Source organism: Galeopterus variegatus, unplaced genomic scaffold (assembly GCF_000696425.1).
Source record: "Galeopterus variegatus unplaced genomic scaffold, G_variegatus-3.0.2 Scaffold2401, whole genome shotgun sequence".
Lineage (NCBI taxonomy): Eukaryota > Metazoa > Chordata > Mammalia > Dermoptera > Cynocephalidae > Galeopterus > Galeopterus variegatus.
The window spans coordinates 15,468-26,302 of NW_007728512.1; the positions used below are offsets into that span (position 1 = coordinate 15,468).

General features: G+C 38.5%; 1 long non-coding RNA gene across 1 annotated transcript in view; it reads right to left on the minus strand.

Annotated features, from left to right (window-relative positions):
• Window positions 1-8,543: 8,543 nt before the first annotated feature.
• LOC103597717 overlaps window positions 8,544-10,835 on the minus strand; it is an 11,915-nt gene continuing 9,623 nt past the window's right edge. The window contains exons 2-3 of the long non-coding RNA XR_551127.1: window positions 10,186-10,284; window positions 8,544-8,806 (exon numbers count right to left, since the gene is read on the minus strand). This is a non-coding gene — a long non-coding RNA (uncharacterized LOC103597717). The remainder of the gene's footprint in view (window positions 8,807-10,185; window positions 10,285-10,835) is intronic.

The window sequence follows — 10,835 nt, forward strand, 5'->3', positions numbered from 1 at the left end:
GAGTAGTAAAATGCTTTACTGACTTCCCCACAGTTAGAAAGTAGGTCAGAGACAAATTCATCTCTTATAATTGCATGTTCTTTCCTTTACATCTAATTATGTCTCTTGATGCAATAAGTTTCATGGGAGGAGAATTAGAAAATGCAGCAGCACAGATTTTGAATGGTCTGGAGATTCACATGTTTTCAGTTTTTACAGAAACAGTGAGAACATATAAGTTTCTGTAATGCAAAAAGATTATGCAAAACAGTTTGTTCATTCCCTTTTCAAATGCTTCTATTCATCCTGCAATAATGGAATGGGAATAATTGCATTTTAGCTATTGGTTTCCTAAACTGAGGCAGTGGATACAAGTTTGCCATTAGTGAGAAATCAGGTGCCTACAAGCTTCCCATTGTAGTCATTGTTTTGGTTAATGTTTCGGTTCAGTCTGCTATAACAAAGTTCCATGGACCAAGTGGCTTAAAAGCAACAGAAATTATTTCTCACAGTTCTGGAGGCTGGAAGTCTGAGATCAAGGTGCCAGCACAGTCAGGTTGTGGCGAAGGCTTTTTTCCAGGTTGTAGACAGCTGACTTCCAGATGCATCCTCACACAGCAGCAGGAGAGCAGAGAGAGAGGGCTGGCTTGCTTCCCCTAATCCCACCATGTGGGCTCTACCCTCATGGCCTAATTACTTCCCAAAGGTTCCACATACCAGCACCATCACTTTGGGGGTTAGGATTTTAACATATGAATGGGGGAGTGCAAACATTTAGTTCATAACGGTCAACAAAAAGAAATATTTCCTCTTCTGCTGACAGTCATGCAAAACCAGACTGCCATGGCAGGATCCTCATAGCTGCCTCCACACTTGGCTCTTAGAATATGGGGAGGTGCAGGTTCTTGTGCTTGCTGGTGCCAGGTAGGCAGCTGAGAGAGCAGAATGGGTGGGTTGACTACAGGTGGCTCTGGTGATATCCAGGGACAAAGAGACCCAGGTCCTCCCAACAGCAGAGCACACCTGATACCCTGAAACTGCAAGGAGAGTGTATAAGGATGGGGCACCTGAGGGCTGCTCCTCCTCCTCATCAAAACAGTTGCCCAGAAGCAACTATCCCTCCTCTGTTCCCAACCTCTCATCACCCTGTCTTTTATCTGAATCTGTCTTCACAGAGTTATGCACAGTTCTGGACTATTCCAGGATATGGGAAACCTACAGATGGGAGTGGGATTACGAGGGCCCCAGAGAAGTCCTGTGCTTTGGAAAAGTTCTGAAGGTTGCATGCTTACATTCAGTCTGTACACACTAGTAGTGCCATAATGACTGTTAATGACTAGTAACCTCTCTGTTTAGTCAATGCCCAGGTGTTAAATATTTTCAACACTGAATCTGATAATATGTACTCATAATGATGCCAGCAGCTGTGAGAAACACACAAGTGCCCAAACAGTGCATTTATTATGATATATTGTGAATAAAGTGCCTCATTTGGGGGACATGAACCTATTTGCCAAGTACTCTACATGATTTATCACCTATCATGCTCAAGACAGTCCCATGAGGCAAGTATTAGGACTATCATTATTTCATGGGTACAGAAACAGAAACAGAAATATGGGTACAGAGGAACAGATAGGTTAAGCAACTTGCCCCAAATCACAAGAATCAGTATGGAAGACACCAATATCCACCCCATCAGTGTAGCCCTGGTCAAGAGGTAGAGAATAAATTGGACACTTTCTAGTTAAAAGGGAAAAAGGCATAGGTTAATATTGATACTTTTTGCCTAAGGGAAAGACTTAATGTACAGTGTGGATTTCAATAACTCCAAGACCAGAACACATTCATTGATTCACTTCTTCAATAAGTATTTATCATTAATTGCCTTCTATGTTCAAAGAATTGTGCTAGACACTGGTGATGTAAGACTTCGATCATGCTGTTCAGGAATGGCCTGGAGGGGAATTAGATTACTAGGGATCATAATACCCTGAAGCAGCATGTCATGTTAAATCCTCTTCCTGTCTGTCCTCAGGCGAACACCTCTGCGGAATATTCTACAAGCTCCTCAGAGGGTTCCTGCAAGGTCCAGCCTCAGTTGGCCACAATAGTGATGAGCTCAGTAATCCACTCTCCTGTTACCTTTCCCCTTTTCTCTGTTTCAATCTTCTCAGTCTTCCTCTCCCCTCTTTCTGCTCTCTGGGATCACTTCCCAAAATGAGCTACCTGCAAGCAAGCCCATGACTTATGTTCTACTCTTGGGGGAAGCCAGGGGAGGCAGTTGGCATGAGAAGTGGCTCTGGATATCATATCCTCAGGATGGGATTCTAGAACTGGATCATCCACCTGGCAGACAGCAATCAGAATCCCTTTGCTGGTGGTCAGGGGGTGGAGATAGCCCCTGGCAGTGGTTGTCTCCCAGTTAGTGAGACTCTCAGCAGTGGTGGGTGGGGATAACATGGAGGCAGAGGGTGAGGCATTGGCTCATGTAGTGGTGTGTAGGTGAACAATATAGGGATAATGGTCAATATAAGAATAGTGCAGTTAGTTAGTTTACTACAGCCTTCAGAAGCCTTGAAAAAGCATTGACAGTTTCATACTAACCAACTGTCAACTCAAGAAGCACTGTGAAAGTCATTTAGGTTCCATGGCACCACTTCCCAGGGTCTTTATCTTCTAAAGCCACAGGACAAGCAATGCTGAAAACCAGCCTTGAGATTTAATAATAAGAGTAGCAGAGCTAAAAGAAGCCTGCATGCATGGTACCCTGTGGGGCTTGGGTGCTGTCTTCCAAAATGCTACATGTATATGGAACTAAAGGCTGCCATATGCTGTGGTGTCCCCCAGCAACTAGAATACATAGGTCAAGAACCAAGGATGGAAATAGGATGAACTATTCTTACCAAGACTGATAGAAACCTACTTGAATATTTGTGTTTTCTGTCCCTACGAATTCAGGATTTTTTGGATTAGAAGTGTGGGTTACTGTGATGGGAACATCAGCCACCCTATATAGTAAAGTTTACACCATACTTGAAGCTATGACCACCATCTGGCTATTTAGGGCTTCTCATACTAGTGGACAACAAGCAATGGAGTCACTATATTTGTGGGGGTTATTGATCCTGATTACCTTGAGGAGGTGGGATTGATGCCACCCAATGGGAGTAGGAAACAGTAATTTTGCAACCCAGGCATGTCTTGGTACTTTCATATTCAGTGGTAATTATAAATGAGCAATTGTAGTGAGCAAAATCCAACAAATGCTCAGATGCTCTGGGTATAAAGGGTTGGGCAAACCACCACCTGACTGGGCAAGCAACAGTGACTGAACTGAGAATGACGGGAATCTAGAATGGGTGGTAGAAAGAAATGTTATTGTTTGTAGAGAAAATCTGGAAAGAAACCCAAGTGTCTGTCCACAGGAGAATGGCTAAGTGAATTATGGTACACTTGTACAATGAAATATTATACAGAAGTTAAAATTACATAAGCTAAAGTTACACGTTTCATCAGCATGAGTAAATTTCAAAAATATTATATTGAATAAAACACATTGCATAGAAATACACACACTATACACATTTAACATATTTTTTAAAAGATAAAATAATGTAATGTGTGGTTTTATGTATATAAACATGGTAACTGCATAGAAACTTGTATGGGGATTCAAGTTCAGTTCAGTGACTACATCTAGGGAGGGAGAGGGAATGAGATTGGAGAGAAAGGCTAGCTGGTTAGCTAAGTTGGTTAGAGCATGGTGTCGATAACATCAATGTCCAGGGTTTGATCCCTGTATCATCCAGATGCCCAAATAAATAAATAAATTAAATTAAATTAAAAATTAAAAAATTTTTAGAATGAAATCAAGTTTTTTTAAAAAAGGGCTGGCTGATTATCTCAGTTGGGTAGAGCACTGTGTTGTAACACCAAGGTCTAGGGTGCAGATCCCTTTACTGGGCATCTGAAAAAAAAAAAAAAAAAAAAAAAGAGGGGACATCCATTATATGTATGCTCTTTTTATGTTTTAAATAGGTGATGGCTATATGGATGGGCATTATACTAACTTTTATGCTTTTCTGGATGCCTGGAATATATAATAATAATAATAAACACACAGAGACTCAGAAACATTGAAGTAGTCTAGAGAGAAGACAACAATGGCAGTTGTGTTAACACACAGAAAAAAGTTCGTTTCTCTTGCCTCCACTTTACAAAACCTTGAGGAAAGAAATAAGTTTTGCAATAACATCAAGCCCTGTTAGAGAAACACAGCAGAATTAGAGAAGGCTTATAAGATATTTCATACCAGTTGGGTCATGTGGTAGGCATGCATTTAACATTGTAAATAACTGCTAAACTATTTTCCAATGTGGTGGTACCATATTACATTCTGTCCTGCAGCAGGAGGATTTCAGTTATTCTACATCCTTGCCAATCTTTTTAAGTTTAGCCATACTAATGGGTGAATTAAAATTTTATGATATTTTTTAATGATATCCAATTTCCTATAGACAAAAACTTCTGCTGTCTACTGAACATGAATATCCAGTCCTTTTGATAGTTACAGTGGACCTTCTTGTTTACTAACAATATCTGGAAACTGCACTGTAGCCTGTGAGAGAGAAGTAGCATGTGCGGGGTACTTGCCATGTGTCAGACATGTTATATTCTTCACTGCGCTTAATCTTCCTAGTAGATATTCGTAATCATACTTTACAGATGAGAACCTGAGGCTGACGAATTAAAGGAGCATGGCTAGGAAATGGGAAAAACCAAGATTTGTGTGTGATATATCTCCTGTGTCTGATCTGTACCACATGTGACTTTTATCTGAACTGGTTCCCCATTTCGACTGCCATGAACAGCTTGGAAAGCATATCATCCTTGAAGGAAGCCTGTTACTATAAAGTCAGTGATTCCCAAAATGTGAAACATTACCATGATGGTAAACAAAGTGACTTTAGGTTCACTATTTTTAAATATTTGAGATTTATTTATTTTATTGTTTATCAGAAAAACTCATAACTGACATCATATGGATGTTTCTCTATCCTCTTTAGTCTCATTCTTTGCAATGATATCCATGAAATAAAAGATTTGACATGCTAGTTATATGTTACTCCAATACATGTTATACACCAAAACTATTCTATATTTGGGGAAACTAATTTTCAAATCTGGCCAATGAGACAGCTAGCATTGGAAGATAACATTCTGGCCATTTTACATGTTTTACATGGTGATGGTCTTGTATACAGTACAACAAGCAAAACAAGCTAGAAATGTCTAAAATAATTGTCCATCTACATGGTCTTATACAGGAAACTCTTGCCTTCAAAAATAAGTCTTAGGTGTGCCTCACGCCTAAATTGTCACAAATAGGAATTAATTTCTTTAGCTTAGAGTATCTCTCTCTTTGTCAAAATGCAAAAATTTTGGGCTTTGGTAACACCTCAAAATAGCTAAGACTAGTCTACTAGTGGTCAGAATCTCTGTGCTGGTACTCTTTCCAAAATATATCCAGATGTTAATATCTTCGTGGCTAGAAACAGGGCTAATTTTTAAAAATTTAATTCCTTTTTTGTAAAGTAGATAATCTCAGTTGTAAGCACAGTTGTGTGTTGCTTAACGACGAAGATATGTTCTAAGAAATGTGTCACTAGGCAATTTCATCACTGCAAACACCATGAAGTGCATTTACACAAACCTAGATGGCATGGCCTACTGCACCACCTCGGCTATTGCTCCAATCACTGTCGTATATTTGGTCCATTGTTGACTGAAACTTTTCTATCCTTCCCCCTCAACCAAACTCCATAAAGTTTGGTTACAAAGTGTCTTAGTCCCTTTTGTGTTGCTGTAACAGAATACCTGAGACTGGGTAATTTAAACACAGAAATATATTTCCTCACAGTTCTGGAGGTTGGGAAATCCAAGATCAAGGTGCCAGCATCTGGTGAGAGCAGACCTTCACATCAGAAGGTGCTGGACCTCACGACGCAGAAGTCGAAGGGGCAAGAGAGAGAACCCACTCCTATAAGCCTTTTTTTATGAGGGTATTAATCCATTCACCTAAATACCTCCTGTTAGGCCCCATCTCCCAGTACTGTTGCATTGGGGATTAAATTTCCAACCGATGAACAGAAGTCGAAGGGGCAAGAGAGAGAACCCACTCCTATAAGCCTTTTTTTATGAGGGTATTAATCCATTCACCTAAACACCTCCTGTTAGGCCCCATCTCCCAGTACTGTTGCATTGGGGATTAAATTTCCAACCGATGAATTTTGGGGGACACATTCAAACCATAGCATACAGGAAGTGTTTTTGTTATTCTTTAAAATGTAGTCTGTTCAGAATATTGAGATTCTGGGTGTCCTTATAAAAAAGGCTGTTGGTGTAGGTTTCTTGTTTTCTGCCATGTGAGGACACAGCATTCCTCCCCTCCAGAAGACTCAGGGTTCAAGCACTATCTTGGAAGCAGAGAGGTTGGGCCCTAACATTCTGGTGCCTTAATCTTGGACTTCCCAGCCTCTAGAATTATGAGAAATGAATTTCTGTTCTTTATAGAGGACCCAGTCTCAGGTGCATAGAGCACAAAAGAGACTAAGACAAGGGATTACCTTGGGTGGCAGAAGTCAGAAGGAAGAGAGTCAATAGGCAAAGCTCTTGCAACTCCCTTGAGCCACAGTGACTCTTTTTTAGTTATTTTATATATTGGAATTCTACCTAAAATGTTAATTGCATAATGGGTTCCAGCTGTTGAGAAAAAAGAAGAAATTATTTGAACTAAAAGGTGTGTGCATCTGAATCAATCACATGAAGAGCAGGACTCACCCTCCATTCATTCTGACTTCAGTAGGGCTGGATTTAAACCTAGGAATCTGCATTTTAGCCAGTCCGCAGATGAACCTGCTGAGGCTAACAAAAAGGCAGATAAAACACTTTCAGAAATACCAGGATGTGGGCCGGCCTGGTGGCGCACTGCTATAGTGCACCACTTGGGAAGTGCGGTGGCGCTCCCGCCCGAGGGTTCGGATCCCACATACAGACCGGTTCCCGCTCACTGGCTGAGCGAGGCGCGGGAGCAAACACGGAAAAAGACAAAAAAAAAAAAAAAAAGAAAGAAAAAAAAAGAAATACCAGGATGTACAGTAATAAATTAGCATATAATTGTCTAACAAGAACAGCAGATATTTACAAATAACGATTTCATTTCCAGAAACAAATGAATTCAGTTCATACTAATAAGTCATGGGGCATTTTTAGGAGGAGGAATAGACTAATATAATGCTATGAGTGATAATCACAACTTGTAGAACATGGAAAAACACTGCTCCATTTTGCCCTTATGTAAACAGAGATAATTCTGCAAAGCTAAATCAGATGAGTAAATATTCATGTGTGCAAAATCTGGACTTGGCTCTAGTGAGAACTCAGCTGGACTCAGTAATAATTATGAAACTATGAAGAAGAAATTTCAATATACAAGATAAACTAGTGTGATTTATAAAAATTCTATTGTACCTAAAGAATAGGACAAACATTGCAATTTGGGGGATTGGAGTTAATTGTAATTTTTGTGACTTTTTTTCTTGATTATGAAAGTAGTATATGTGAACTACAGGTAATTAAGAAATTACAGAAAAGTTAAAAAAAAGAAAAGCAAATTACCCTAGTCTTACAAAACAACAATGGCTGCTATAAATATGTTGCTATGTATTCTTCTCAAATTATGTCCATATATTTAAAATAAAATTCAGGATATATCTTCCTTTTTAATCTAATTATTCAAAGTGTCAAGTTACAAAACAATTTTGTAAAAATATATTTCATGGAAAAATTGAAAAATAGCATAATGTATATTATATGAGGGAAGGATTCAAAAATTAAACCATAGTATACTTATATGCAATTTTTGTATGTATGCTATATTTCAATAATGTTTTATTTTTTTAAATCACCTTATATTAACTTGATATTTTTTTTAAAAAAAGAACTTAAAGCTAAGATTTTTAAAAGACCTTTACCTTGGCCTATAGCACTAACTTTCCAAAAAACAAAATTAGGAATTATTAAATTTTCAGATTGTAAAAGAGACCCATTATTTCTCTTTACCACCAGAAGAATATGATCCTTCAATTGTTGGCAAGCCTCTCATGGAAAATTATCAGGGCTGCACAATTAGATAGTGTCAGTGGAAGTCATGAAAGAGAAAAGAGAATGTTGAACACTGACAGCACTGTGCTCACTCCAGAAAATGGAAAGAATGCTTCTCTTCATCTACATTATTTTCTTTGACTTCCTAGTTGCATCTGGGATGAAAGGGAACTATTTATAACACAAAGATTATTTGTGCCGTTTTATCAAGTTAATATACAGCAAGGGCAATGCATTTTGGTTCTTACCCTACCCATAATTTGGAATGGTCTACTTAGTATATAGTTACAGCCTTTAAGAAGAAAAAGGTGTCTGCTGTTAAATTAGAACTAATTGGGGTATAAAAGCTTGTCTGTTATAAAACACTGATAAGAATTATGTTAGAGCAATAATGTTTATTACCGTAATGTGTACACAGCATTGTGATTAACTGAGGAATTATGCTGAAGCTCAGTGTGTCATTTATTTTTGTAGCTCTCTTGTGCCAAAAGAGACAGATATAACACTCTCTTTATGCCACAGATAAAGGAGATGTTGAAAATGACCAGCATGCAAAGCAGAGCCTGAAGTTAAAACCAGGTATCGTTAATTCCTGATTAATATTCTAGTTTTTACTTGAAATATTCCACTTCTGTATTCTTCAAAGACTTTGGAGAAATATCTGCAATTGGGAAGAAGGAAATGATATTAAGAATTCTTATATGCATGATTGTATGTTTCATTTTTATTTGTAACAAAATTCCCTAAGACAGGAGCAACGCTGAGCATGGAAAAATGGCAGGTATAACTCATGATCACACAAGTTGTGATCAGTATGATTGAGGGCTGACAACTAGAGTTAAGGATCATTGGTTGAACTGCTGTTGGTCTGATCCCAATCCTTCTGCAGTGGAACTTGGAGGTCAAACACTTAGTACAGACATTAGAATGACTAAGATAAACTAGTGGTTTGATCATTCAGTAAAGTTATCAGAAAGTAGAGAACACTCTCTGGGCCTGCTGAGCATTCCTTTACTCCAGATATCAAAGCCTGAGAAGAAGAATAAAGAATGAATGAAGACACTGGTATAGAAAGTCATTATGAAGATTCAAAGGAATGAAATAAATGGATTCAGTCTCTCCCACATGTGACAATACAGCATCCTTCCTTAAGCATTTGACATAATCTTCAATCACTAGCATCTTTGTGGGTGAGAGTGCTAATTAAAGCTGAAGTTGAGTTTTTTATGCCTGGTGTGACCCTGGGCTTCTCAGAGGATATCAAATTTTTGACGTACAGTAGTGACATATCTTTCAAGGGGGGTGGTTTGTACGTACATAATGTAGGTAAAAAATACATTGAGTCAAAAAGTGCCCTTAGAAAATCTCCATATAGGAGCCTAATATAACATGTTTGAAAACAGTCAATATAGCCAAATTTTTCTTCCCTGTTTGAAACATATTGTTTTTTTTTTTTTTTTTTTTCCTGATTGAACATGACATTAGGTAGGTAGCTTGCGTCTGGGACATGTGGCATTTTAAAAAAAAAGTATCTTTAAAGCCTAAAATCATACTCCCTATACAGAAATGTTCTTTACTGTAAAAACAAAATTTTATGCAGTTTCTCATACTCACTCAGATGCATGTGCTCATTGAGTAGAATGGCAATCAGAAGAACCTGCAGTATTTCGATTGTTCATTCATTTATTCTCTAATCTTGATTTCTATTTCTCTGACCCTCCCTTTCCTCCACCCCCTCCTTCAGCAGAGCACAGACTTGTGAATTTTCAAATATCAAATATCCCCTTGATGTGACTCCACTGTATCACTCAAGACAGACATCGCCAATCACTCACAACACAATTTTCCTCCCATCAGGCCCAGACTGAATCTCAGAGCCTTCTTAACACAACACTCCAGGAAGCTGCTACCAGTTGACCAGTGCAGACCTTCTGACATGCTATATATTTTTTTCACCACTTAGAATCCTCTGTTATTTTTGAGCTTCATTTCCCTATATGACTAAAAACTAAATTAGATGAAATGCTCTGTAGAACTTACTCTGAAATTCTGTGATTTTATGATCCTTTGGAATACAGCGGAGGTTGGCAAATTAAGGCCCGCTGATCGAATCCACCAAACACCAGTACAGTCCAGGAGCTAAAATGGGTTATATGTTTTTAAATTATTGGAAAAACTCAAAGAAGAATACTTTTTTGTACCATATAAAAATTTTATAAAATTAAAATTTCAATGTCCATAAATAAAGCTTTATTACAAAACAGTCATGCTCGTTTGTTTACATATTGTCTGGGGCTGCTTTTCCACTGTAATGGCAGAATGCAGTAGTTGCATCAGACACCATATGCCCCACAAAGCCTAAGCTATTTGCTGATTGATCCTTGACAGAAGATTGGACTAGAGTGTGGTGAGAAGATGGTGGGTTGCATGCCAGGTCAAAAGAACTGGTGTCTAGTGCAGAGGGGCAGATGATTGTGAGGTGAAAGCAAATGGGAGAACATGTATACTTGTCAAAAAGTGACCCAATAGTTCACTTTTAAAAAATGAATTTTGTTATAAAATCTTTATTGTTTCTATTATTTTGCTATAAAATTTGTTTGTAAGAAAGCAGTGTGGGCCGGCCCGGTGGCGCACTGGAGAGTGCGCCGCTTGGGAGCGCGGCGGCGCTCCCGCCGAGGGTTCGGATCCCA